This window comes from Microtus oregoni, unplaced genomic scaffold (genome assembly GCF_018167655.1).
Source record: "Microtus oregoni isolate MIOR12 unplaced genomic scaffold, Mior012 000032F_ref0000030, whole genome shotgun sequence".
In the NCBI taxonomy this organism is placed as follows: domain Eukaryota; kingdom Metazoa; phylum Chordata; class Mammalia; order Rodentia; family Cricetidae; genus Microtus; species Microtus oregoni.
This window is the reverse complement of record NW_024543091.1, coordinates 3590108-3603961: the sequence shown is the minus strand read 5'-3', so window position 1 is coordinate 3603961 and position 13854 is coordinate 3590108.

Genomic DNA, 13854 nt, shown 5'->3' with positions numbered 1-13854 from the left:
GGGAATGTGGTAGAGGAGCAGTGGTTACTGTTGCTTACTTCATGGCTGAAAGGGAATGAGAGGGAGGGATGTGCGTTTGGGATAGGGACAGAGAGGGTGATGAAAGATAAGATCCAAACTATAACACAGTTCATCACATCAGAGAATTTCTGAATGCCGAACCATATTTCATGAATGAAACAGTAAGGCAATCCATTCAAATAAGATAATATTGTTTTTATAATAGAGAGCTAGAGTTACTTGTGCTGAAGGAAAAGTTCAACAACAGTGTGTTCTTGGCTGCTTTTTCTTGCTCAGAAAGATCTTTCCATGAGTGTTTTATAGAAGAAAATGATAGAAGTAAAACTAAGAAAAAAAGGTAATTATATCTGAGTAGTTTGGTTGCTGTGTGACTCACTTAGAGCCTGAGAGCCTGAGAGCCACAGCGTTACTTTATGTGATAGCTCTCACTGGTACTTAAGTTTGGGCATCAGTGGCAAAACCTTGAAGCCTGGGGTGGAGTACTATGAGAAAAGTTAAATTTAATCCTCTGAGCCCTAACATACTAAAATTCCTGTGAATCAAAATAACAGTGTGCTTCGAAATAATTTCTAGCATGGATTGAGAGAATGAATGGACATTTAGAATGAATGACATTATTTTTAGAAGTGGCTTTTTTCTTCCTGTTTGTTTCATTGTGGACTTGAGTTGGCAAACCATGAAGAAACCCTGTGTGCTGTCATGCAGCATAAGGAGTTCTGCACGTCCCATCTCTTCCAACATTCTTGGAGACTTCTAGGATAATGCTAGGTTTAAAACATGAACAAAGAATAAAGTTGTAGGTTGGGCAATTGCATTTAAATTGAAAGATAGATGGTTGAACTCTAGACAGAAATCGAATGTGGAAAGCACTAGATGAATTGTCTTTTAAACTTTGTGTTTTTTTCTTGTAAGTAGAAATTTTCTTTCCTGTGATGATTAGTATTATGGTGTGATTATATAGTGTGGCTACACACCAGCAATTTACCGAGTGATATAACTATGTGAGAAGATAAATCTAGAGAGATCATTCATTCACACTATAGTGCATCTTTGAATATTCATATAATACCGATGAATATTCATTAACAATCTTCTGAATGGTGATGAAATAGAAGACTCATACATATACAAGATCCTTAGAAAGCCATTTATTCACTAGTTCATTAAAATATTTGATTGGTACACTCAAATACTGTGATATGAGTTGAAAAGAAAGATACAAACGCAACAAGTAGTGTAGACAATCTGGTGGATGATGGTCAGTAATCTGGGGAAAAATATGTTTGAGGGACAAATGAAGAATATAGGGTCACGAGGTGCTTTTTCTACAACTGGCTTATTTCTTTAGACTTATTTCTTTAAATTATTTTATGTATGTCTTAGTTATTTTCTTATTGTTGTGAAAAAGACACCATAGCCAAGGCAACAGTTTCAGAAGATGAGTCCATGAATACCATGACAGGCAGGCAGGCATGGTGCTGAAACAGTAGCCGAGAGCTTATGTCCTGATCTATAAGCACAGGCCAAAAGAGTTAACTAACCAGGAATGGCTCAGGCTTTTGAAACCTCAAAGTCTACCCGCAGTGACACACCTCCTCCAAAAAGGCCAGATCTCTTAATTACTTCCAAGCAGTTCTACCAACTGGGAAACAGGCATTCACTATACGAGCCTATGACAGGCCTTCTCACTAAAACCTACCACATTCTGCTCCCTGGTCCCCCCAGGCTTGTGGTTATACCATAAGGCAAAATGCTTTTAGTCCAACTTCAATAGTCACCATAGTCTTTCACAGTCTCAACATGGTTTAAAAACTTAAAGTAGAAAGTCTCTTCTGAGAATCAAGGCAATCTCTTAATTGTATCAAACCAAAAAAGCAAATTACATACTTTCAATGTACAATGGCACATAATATATTGTTTTCATTTGGGTTACTATTGCTCTGATAAAACAGCATGACCAAAAGAAACTTAGAGAAGAAAGGATTTATTTGGCTTACACTTCCACAACACTATTTATTACTGAAGGAAATCAAGACAGGAAATCAACCAGGGCAGGAACCTGGTGGCAGGAGCTGATGCAGAGGCCATAGAAGAATGTTGTTTACTGACTTGTTCCTCATGGCTTGTTCAGCCTGCTTTCTTATACAACCCATAGCCAGTGGCTCAGGGGTGAGCCACAATGGCCTCAGCCCTCACCCACCAATCGCTAATTTAAAAATGTCCTACAGACTTGTCTACAGTTTGATCTTCTGAGGATATTCCCTCAGTTGATACCCTCCTCTCTGATGACTATAGTTTGTGTCAAGTTGATATAAAACTAACCAGCACAATTACCATTCCAAAAGGGAGAAATAGGGGCATAGAAATGAAATCCAAAGCAAGTCCAAAAACCAGCAGGAGAAACTCCAAATTCTGAAATTCCAAGTCTCACGTCAAAGTGTTTAGATGCCTCCCCCCCTCACCCCCCCCACTTTGTTGACTGCAATATACTTCTTTCTCTTGAGTGGTTTCTACTCCCTGTCTACAGTTCTCTTTGGCAGATATTCCATGGCTCTGGCACCTCCAACATCCTCCAGTGCAACTCAGAATTCACCTTTACAACTTTACATATGGTCTCTCTGGACCTATGTGCAGAAACTCCTCTGCCACATACCTGACCTAAGTGGTTTTCCTTAGCCTCAGAGGAAGAGTTCACAGCCCCTTTTACTCTTTGTACCTTGCATGACTCTAAAACCAGAACAATGTGGCTGGCAGGTTGGCATAAAACCTAGCCCTCTATTTGAATTCATTTGTATAAGCTTTGGTTTGTTGATGCTGTATTTAGATAATTTCTTAAGACTTTTTGTTTAACAAGTTGGAAGCTTAGGTGTCTGGGGTCTTACCCTGAGGGCAGCAACCCCTTTATTCAATTCTATATCAGACCATTTGTCACTTTTACCCTGGGCTTCAACACTAAATTTTCTCCTCATTTTGTGTTTCCCCTTGTTCTGCCTGTTCTTTTCTCATTGTTGCCCTGCATAAGAGTTATTACTAATAACCACAGCACAGACTCAGTATTAGTATTCTTGAAACCTACTCTGCCAATGAAATTAATCCAAATTTACTCAGTTTCGCCTCCGGTAGATTTTTGAGACAAGCCAAATAGCAGCCACATTATTCATTAAAAGATTTGTCTCTAACTTAGTTGGTAATATTTTTACCCTATCAAACTTCTTGGGCTGGGTCTCTAAAGTCCACATGTCTCTCAGTGCTATGTCTTCCAAGCTTTTCTAAGATGGCTTGTTCAGTCCCACTTAAAGCATTTCTTAGTCCAATGTCCCAAAGTCTTCTACATTCCTCAAAAAATACAATATGGTCAGGCCTTTCACAGCAATAACTTACAAGTACTAGCTTCTATCTTTGTTACTTTTAAATTGCAGTGAGAAAACACCAAATCAAGGCAAATTATAAAGATTTTATTTGAGGCTTGCCATTTCAGAGGGTGAATCTATGAGCATCATGGTAGGGTTCATGGCAGAAGGAAGGCAGGTAGGCAGATAGGCAGGCATGGTGCTGGAGAACTAGCTAAGGGTTTACATCTGATCCACAATTAAGAAGCAGAGAGAACAAGCTAACTGGGAAGGACATACCACCTTCAACAAAGCCACTTTTACTAATCCTTCCCAAACAGTTTCATCAACTTTGGAACCAAATAGTCAAATACATAAATGCCTCCCAAGGTGGCATTCTCATAGACCACCACAAAGTATATGTTTATTTGTTTGAGTGTATACACACATGCCACATGTGTGCAGGTTCCTATGGAGGCCAGAAGAGGCCATTGGCTCCTATAACTGGAGCAACATGTACATATGTGTAGCCTAACATGGGTGCAGGGACTTGAACCCAGGCCCTTTACAAAAAGTGCACTGAGTTATCTTTCTCTCTCCAGCCCCTTATTGTACAATATGAAACCCACTTTATTAAATTATCTAACACTCGATGGAAGGAAGGATATGCTTAGAAATTCTGGACAAGTAATTAACATTTTACAATCTCAGTGACAAGGGAGAAATCTAAGCTAGAGACGGCTCACATGTAAGTTGCAAATTACTGGCTTCATCTTTTTACTTACCAAAGATCTTGAAACTCTTCTGAACCAATTATGTACTGTTTCTTCTATAAATCCTTTTTTATTGTCTCACTTGAACTCTGGACTGGTTATAATGATTTTGTTTAAGATTTTGATCTTAACCATTTATATGTATTGAGTCCAGTGTGCCTTCAAATATTAGGTGTTTTTTTTTTTTTGTGCAGTGGATTGAGGTAGAGCCTACACTTGGTTGTTTTGAAGTTGTGTATAGTTTGTTATTATTACTCTTTGGGGGGTCTGCCATCCAGCTCCCAAATAAGTAAATGGAGGTTTATTTTTACTTTGCTTGGCTTGTTTCTAGCCAGCTTTTCTTAACTTAAATTTTCCCATTAACCCTTTGCCTCTGGGCTTTTACGTTTCTCTATTCTATATACCTTTCTTTCCTTCTTACTCCATGACTGGCTGTGTGGTTGGTTGGCTGCCCCCTGGCATCCTCCTCTCCTTCTTTTTTCTCACTCCTTTCTCTCTTTTTCTTCTATTTATTCTCTCTGCCTGTCAGCCTCTTCCATTCCTCTCTCCTGCCTAGCTATTAAACCAGCTATTCATCTCTTTATTAGACTAGTCAGGTGTTTTAGACAAGCAAAGAAACACAGCTTTACAGAGTTAAAAAAATGCAACATAAAAGAAAGCAACACATCTCTGCATCATTAAACAAATACTCCACAGCATAAACAAATGTAACACATCTTAACCTAATATTCCACAGCAGCTTTGACAAGGGCAAGGAGCTTAGGGAAATACTTCATAACAAGTGCTCCTTCAGGATCTTTATCTGAACGTTGAAGGAATCAGACTAAAAGCTTTTATACATTGGCTCTCATATCCAGTCTGCTCTTAATTCCCTTGTGAGCATTTAAAAGTTCTCACATGGTGCAGCTCTCTTGTAAGGCTTTTCAATCTTACTGTGATAGGTTTTCATGCATTTTACCCTCCGACAGTCTCATTCTTCTTTACTTACCGATTTGCCTATGGACTCAGTGAAAAAAAGATGCTGCATAAAATGTTTTGATGCTTTTATAAGGTGTCCATGGGATTTTTCTTTCATGCTCTTGGTGGTGTTTAAATCAGAATCAAGGCAAAGTTAACTTATTTTTGGACATCAGTTACATTTAGAAAGCTTTTAGGCTTTTGAGGCTTTGAAAATAAATATTATCTTGTGGTTTATCCTGTTTTTTGTCGTTGTTACAGCCCTCACCACTTTGTAAGTCCTTAAATCCCACACAGCACACTATAATCTGCTCTCTTTTGCTTCACTGCTTTTGCCTCTTCCTGCCACTCAAGAGTAAGGAAGGCTATGCTTGCTGAGTTCCAGAAGAGCATGTTGTTTTTCTTTTCTTTCTTTTTTTTTTGAAAGCACATTTTGATTTATTTTTATCCTGTGTGTAGGCACAGATATGCCATTGTTTGCATGTGGTCAGAGGACAACTTGCAGGAATTGGCTCTGTCCTTCCACCCTGTATTCGTGGGGATCCAACTCAGGTTGTCAGGCTTGGTGGAAGTGATGTTTTGATGGTCCCTGCTTCTTTTCTCTTAGTCTCTGGTTGTTCTTTCCTATTGTGTGTTATCAATAAATCAGCTACACGATGATAGCCTTTCCTCTCACAAGAAATACATGTTTCAGGCTCTAACCACAAATAGGGGACCCCAATATTATCCACAACTTCTCTCCAACCTGCTGCAAATCAGATTTCCATGATAGGGTGTGTGGGTGTGTCAATGTGTGTGTTATACTCACAAGTGCAAGCGTGTGAGTTTGCGTGTGGAGGCCAGAGCCAATTAGGTATCTTTCCACTGAACCTGGAGTTTGTCAGTCTGACTAGATTGGCTGGTCAACAAGCTTCTGTCTCATCTTTGTGATGAGATTACAGGTTTGTGCTGCTGGACTGGCTTTTTTATGTGGGTTCTGGGGATCTGAACTTAGGTCTTCATGCTTGTGCAGTAGGCACTTTCCCAAAAGAACCACTGCTCTCGACCAGACGCATTTTAGAAACATCAACTGCTGGAGTGTGACTCAGTGGTGGTGAAACTCCTGCCTGGTGAGCACCAGCCCTAGGCGCAACTCCTACCATGACACAGAGCAAAAGGAGACAGAAAATTAGCAACAAATATTAGCAAAACACATAGAGCTGGTCATGGTGACACACAACTATAATCCCAGCACTCAGGAGTCAGAGACAAGGATAGCCAGATCATGGCCAGCCAGAGTTATATAACAAGACCTTGTCTCAACCCCCAAGAGCTGGTAGCAGAGTTCATTGTTAGAGCTCTTGTATGCTATACAGAATAACACTCAATTAAAAATCTCTGAACCAGCCGGGCGGTGATGGCGCACGCCTTTAATCCCAGCACTTGGGAGGAAGAGGCAGGCGGATCTCTGTGAGTTCGAGACCAGCCTGGCGGTAGTGGTGCACGCCTTTAATCTCAGCACTCGGGAGGCGCCCAGACGTGTGGACAACTGAATCCACTGAAAACCTGAGAAAGCTTGGGAAAGAGAAGAGCATGTTTTCTTGGTAGCTGAATTTAATAGAGGCTTCCTGACTCAGCTTTAGCTGCAAAACCCTGCAGCTCATTAAGAGGTCCTGCCACGAAACACTTCAGTGGTGTTGACGAAAAGCTGAACGCATGCTTTTCGGTTTTCAGCCATAGCAGGAAAAAAGCTGCGCCGTTTAAAAATGCCAGCTTTCTGGGCTGTCCTGCCAGGGCAAACTTTGATTCTTTTACGCAGGCGGTTTGTGCGGTTTGCAAGCACAGGCTGCTGAAGCTCGCTTGCTGGCAGGGACCTTGAAATGCCATAGAGTTGTGGCAGTAAACATGGCTACAGCCAGTACCTCAGCCACGAGGCTGGAAAGCTAAGGAATGGGCTGGATCCAGCTGCCAAAGCCACACCTTTATTCCTACTGATATTGCTTGGTAAATTGAAGACTCACATGGTCAGAAAAAGAGAGATATACAGTAAAGAGAGATTCAAAGACAAAGAAAATTTTTAAATGATTTACAGCATGTTAAAAATATATGCAGACTAAAAGTTAAAATTCTTAAAGTAAAAAACAAAAAAAAAAGGAAGAGAGTTGTTGTGTGTGGTAGTACACACCTTTAATCCCAATACTTGAAAGGCAGAGGGAGATTGACCTCTGTGACTTCAAGGTGTGGTAGCACACGCCTTTAATCCCAGTGCCTAGAAGGCAGAGACAAACAGATCTCTGTGAGTCCAAGGTGTATTAGTGTACACCTTTAATCCTGAATGCCTGGGAGGCAGAGACAGGCGGATCTTTGAGAGTTCAAAGACAGCCTGGTCTACAGAATTACTTCAGGTCAAAGATACAGAGAACCTGTCTCAAAAAGCAAAGAGTTAAAAGTAAAAATAAACAAAATAGAGGTTAAAACAAAGCTGCACAAAGATGGAAAATACACAGAGAATTTTGATACTGTATGCTATTATGCTCTCTTTAAATTAAAGTTAAAGCCTTTTTTTTTTGTTTAAACCGAAAAAGGGGAAATGATGGAGGAAGGTCATTGGTTAAATAAAAAGAAACTGCTTGGCCCTCATTGGTTAGAAGATAGGTGGGAAGAGTAAACAGAACAGAACGCTGGGAGGAAGAGGAAGTGAGCTCAGACTCCACAGCTCTCCTCTCGGGAGCAGACGCCTCAGAGAGATGCCATGCTCCGCTCTCCCTGGCAGATGCACGCGATGAAGCAAGCCGCCAGGTTAGACATGCTGAACCTTTCCCAGTAAGACCGGTGCTCACAGATTATTAGAGATGGGTTGATCGGGATGTGAGAATTAGCCTGTAAGGGCTAGAGCTAAAGGGCCAAGCAGTGTTTAAATGAATACAGTTTGTGTGTTGTTATTTCGGGGCATAAGCTAGCCAGGCTGCCGGGGTGCTGGGGATGCAGCCCCGCCACTCTTATTACTACAAATACATATGCTGTATTGTGTTCAAAGAATCATCATATAAAGGCTTCAGTGACTTGGTTTGGTTTTTTGATGACCAGTTAAGTGATTTGCTGCCACCAAACAAGACCAAGAAAGAGGTGTCCCTTGAAACACACATGACATCACTTAGCAACTGGTGAGTACTGAATAAATGCTAGTTGAATAAAATCGCTAACTTATGTAACACATTGTTGTGTACTCTGATAAGACTGGCAGGACAAACTTTTGTATGTGTTGAAGTCCATGATTTACAACTCTATGGAATATATCTAGGAAAGAGGGGTTGTTTTAATTTATCTGAAAGTGTGCTCACTTAATGATTGTGGTGGTGGTCACAGACCGTCTTTATCAAGAATGAATTCTGTGGTGTGGGATGAATTAGGTGAATTCCCGTTTTACCCCAAGTTCAGCAAACTGAGATAGCGAGGTGGAAATGCTTTAGGCAGAGGCCAGAATTCAGCCTTTCAGGGGTCTGTAACCTAAATAGACTTGAAAAAAGAAGCACAATAAAACTATTAGAGAACCACTGTGTTGTATATTCTTCAGCTAGACCTAGAAGGACAAACCTTCCACCCGGAAGTGTAAAAATGTGCTTGACAGCAAGAATGTCAACACTAACAGGGATAGCTCTGCTCACTGGCTGTTGTGTGGTAAGTCTGAGGCTATGCTTTTCTCTGAATATTATTTCATTTCTTCCCTACAACAGACATGTCAGGGAGGTACCATTGTTATCAGCTTCAAAAGCTTTAGTGCCAAATTTTCTTCTCCTATTTGTACAATGAGACAGCAATAAAGCTCGGAATGGGTCATATGTGTGGGTCTGGAAACTGCATGCGGTATCATAAGGTTTGTAGTATAAGGAAGAGGTTCAGAAAACTGAAAAAGACTAGAATTACTATATATTAATTCAACACTTGCATTGGAAGCAATATAGACCAGAATGGAGAGGGTTAAATTTTTGAGTTACAAAAACATAAAATAACTCCTCGGAACTATGACTGTGAACCAAATGATAACATAATGAGGGAGAAAATGAAAGATGCTGAGGTCACAGAGTGGAATCCAAAATTCAGAGTTCATAGCTGAGCCTGTGCTTAAAGATGAGTAGACTTAGGGAGATGCCTTTTCAGACTTAAAAGAAGAATGAGGTACAAATTAAAGTCTAGCTTTATTCCAGGAAAAAGTTACCAGTAACAATGATTATCACCCTAGCTTTGAAACATTTTGGATTTGCAAAATAGATTTTTTTAAATTTAAAACCTCCTATATGCATTTGCCAATGAAATTAAGACTGGTATCAAGATTCAATTTCCCTACTCCAATATCAGAAAAATATGGACTGAAGAACACTATGCATGTTCTCTTATGTGTAAAGAATACTAGAAAGAAAATTCCAGATATAGTTGTTATGTCCTTTTGAAAAATATTTGATAATTTTATGTTATTTAATACATACTAATATATTAATAAGATACATGTGATTATAGAATGAGCATACACATATATTTTCTATTCTACATTCTTTTTTATTGCTTTTATTGAGCTATAAATTTTGTCTCTGCTCCCCTCCCTGCCTCTCATTCTTGTGTATAGAATAATACATAACATATATAACACTGCATTGTTATAGTAAAATATCAGAAATAAACAAAGAATCTCCATCAGAAGATCATGAGATAGCATTTGGAAGATCATGATAAATCATTAGATCTATACCAAGACATTTAAATGATGTAGGAAAATCTACTCTGAGTTTTCATTTTGTTTGATCTCACCAAAGTGAAGACAAATACACTGAATGAGTGTGGGAGGCAAAAGTTAATTTTAGTTCTGATCTAGGTAGAGGAATTATTGAGCATGCTTGACAGCTTCCTTGTAGCTTTTCATTCTTTATACAAATACAATAAGCATAAACAGAATTTAACAGTGAAAAATCTAGAGAGGAGTGTGGATTGGTACCTTTGGGGTTTGGAATTTCCTTTAGGAAACCTGACATCTATAGACTGACTCTGGTTGATGTCACAACCCATGAGAGTATGAAGCTGCATGGGATAGACACATATCGCATGCCCAACAGATCTTTGGAGCCAAGGGTTTCCATCCCCAGAGAAGAACATGATCCTCCTTGGAATATACAGTGTTTCCTTACTCCCAGCTTCATTTTTTTTTTTGTTCTTCTAACTGAGCTGGAACTTTCATTGAGTTTCCTTCAACCTGGATATTTCTTCAAACCACGAGAAGGCTAACATCTCAAATTACAGTTGGATTCTTTATAGGTAACTTCATAGGACATTTTTCAAAGGTAAACGTGCTTTTATTCCAAAGACATCAGAGTCAGTCCACTTCAGCACACATCTTTCCTTTCAGTGATATTTACATAACATAAAAATTTGCTGCTTTATGCAGAATATTCTTCAGATCGACCAATTTATAACCCTTTTCCTAAAGCACTTATGCAAAAAAATTTATCATTTTGAACAAAGTACGCCAATCTATCTGTTTTTCCCAGAAACCCAGAAAGGGATTTGTTAAAATGATGTACTGCCCCCATTCCATCCTTTCCACACAGCCCAAGAGTTCATAAAACATAATGACTGGGTGGAGGGCAGCCGTGAGGAAACCGACTATTGCTTATTCTTTATGTTCATTTCGAGGGCTTTGAAGACACACATGATCAAACATGGTGAATCTGGAATGAAAAACAACCCCTATTTCCCTTGTAGTCATTTCTCAGTTTCTCTCATTTCTGGGGACTCTGTTTTTATATCCCTTTTCTAATACTACCTTCCCAGGAGTAGCTCTGTCTCCTTCTTATGTGTGTTGAAGTAAGTGTCTGGTTTTGTAATCACTGGTAAATTTCACTTTCTCTTCTGTCATATTCCTGCTGACTTCACTTTTTTCCTTCCTTCCCAGGTCAGCGATCCTATGCACTAGCAGGTAACAAAAACACTGACACACTGATGTGGTGCTTTTAATAAAGATCACTGTCAAATTCTTCTAAGACAGTTCACTTATGGTATCACACTATTTGTTTACACTAAGGCTATGCCCAAACCAAACCAAACCAAACCAAACCCAAAGGAAAACTGCAGCCACATATGAGATCATTGTGAGGGGCCAGAAATACTTACACTTAGAGACTTACTATATGGTTTATGAGAGTAATAAATAGTAAAATTGGTATGAGTTGTTTTGGGAGTTTTCACAGACTCATGTCTCAACATTATTACCAGTTGGGAGAAGTCATGGGACTTGAAAAACACTGAGACTTGAAGCAGATTGTTTATTTTGTTGAGGCATCGTACTGCAAGGGCTAACCTGGTAGCTGCGGGAATCAGATTGCTCAAGTTTCAGGTCCTCTTTCCATGACTATACAGTTGTATAAACCCAAGTTATTTATCTTTTTAGGTTCATGCTCACATCTATAAAATGAAGGTCACACTAGCATCATCCAGTATAAGGTACCTGGAAGAGTATTGGGCATGCGGCAAGCTATCAAGACTCAACATTTTAAAAAAATACATGTTGAAACTAGAATTTTCCTAGAATCCATTAGGTGTTGGAATACTAGAATCAGCACAGCACCCAAACCATACTGTAGTCAAACAATAAAGCAGGGGCACCCAAAAACAGAATGAAAAGTGGCTCTGAGCAGGTTACTTCAAAAAACTTGAGTTCTTCCTTCTAGAGACTAAACTTTTTAGTTTTAAGCTACTTTTTCACCTCTGAATCTCCCTTAAAGTAAGTTTCACTTTTTCTTTATATTAGTTACCAGCAAAATACACCAAATGGGCAAAGAATACCAACTCTGGATAACAACTTCTGACAACTTTTGCTAAACAGGAGAGTTTGGGCTCCTGAGGCCCTTGAGCCAAAGAAGAAAGGCTAGTTGTTCAGCTGGGAGACCAGTTGAAGGTCAACAAGACTGATTTTAAGCTGCATCTTTTTGAAAGCACTGGCTGGGAAGTCCCGGACAGTCTGGTTCTACCATTGCGATACCCCACTGAGTAGTTTGGCAGGAGTGCTCATTGGCATATAAGGGGACCTCAGAAAAAAAGGCAACCAGAGGCATAGGAAGTCCTACGGTAGAGTCTGCAGGTGAGCCCAGCATTTTACAGGTTAAATGGGTATGTGGTTACAGTGTTCCTTTCCAGAGACTGAGACTTTCTTCCCCTGTCAAAGGTGCACAGTGCTCTAGAGACATGTTTCTGGGTGGAAGTTTCTGTGATTCCTCAGAAACAGAAAACAGATCCTAAAGAAATTAGGAATTGTGTCTTTCCCTGTTGAAAATGTTTGAAAGGTTTATAATAAATATCTCCCAGCAAACACCAAAAAAAAAAAAAAAGAATCCATTAGGTGTTAAAATTGAATTAATTTGATCAATGAAATTACAAGAGGTTGTTGAAAGTGCTGAACTTTGAGGAAGCTGTTAGTAAATGTGTCTGGTTTTGTTTTAAAGTCTTTTATTTTTAGGTTATAAATGGAGACCTGTTCAGGCTACTTCCAAATTAAGTATGTTTTATCTACAAGATCTAACAAGGGATAGGAAAAAACAGAGAAAATTAGAAAAAACGAAGTGACCCCCTAAAGAAAAAAGCAGAAAATACACTTTAGTGACTTCTTGGCTCATTCTACAATAATTTTAAAAATGCTAAAGAAATGAGCTACTAGTCATGGGTCCTGTCTTCAAGGTGTCTGGCAACCCTTAAGAACAACTGGGGGTATATGTTATTGTAGAGTGCTCCCAGAATAAACCCTGCTAAGTACAGCACCAACAGTGTAATTCTTGGCTCAATCTACAGCTGCTTTCTTGAGACGGGGGCTTTAAGCAATCCACCGAAGCACTGAGACTGATCACATTTAAACTTTACACTACGAATTACATAATTTTTAATACAACGATTATAATGGTTTTTATTGTATGCTAAAATGTTATGAGTTAATTTCATCTTATGGTTACTGTTAGGTATCAAACCCAAGACACTTCCCTTCCCCTTCATCACTCTGTCTGTCTCCTTTCATGGTCCAGATTAGTCTGCCAGACATGTTCAGCCTGAACCCTTCCCTCTGCCTACTTACTCCCTTATAACTACAATAAAAAAATTTCCATACTTTAAAAGTGGTCCTTTTATTTTTTCATTCAGTTACTTATACAGAATTATAGAAAACAGAGAAATGTATCAAAAGTTAGCGAGCCAGCTAGTGTTCTCCAAGAGTTAGGTCTACCTGATACCGTAGACTGAACACACATCACACCTGGTTCTTCCTTTCTTGGGATGTTATCTTGTTCTATCATCTTCATTTGAAACTCTCGCTCATTTCTTATTTCCTTATTTACATGTGACTCTCTGATACTGTCCTTTAAATTTCATGAAAAGAACAGTGTTAAGTGCCCAGTAAGTTCTTGATAGATTTTTGCCAAGTGAATGTACACTTAATTCTTTAAGTCAACACTAGATCATGTCTATTGTGGTGGTTAAATTACCCACCAGTTTGACTGGGCTAAGGGACGATCATATAGTTTGTTAAAAAGGTGTTTCTGGGTGTGTCTGTGAGATGGTTGAGATCATATTTGCCTTAGTTGAGTCCAGTGATATGATTGACCTTGATAATTTGGGGCTGTGTTCCTTGGGCTTTTGGACTCCAGAAATTCTAACAATGCTGTGACCCTCCCCCTTCCTATTCTAGCTGATTCTAGACTCTTCAGCACATGGTTCCTGTTCTCTGGAGAACTATGATGCATCCTTCCTTGCAGTATTATCTTCTT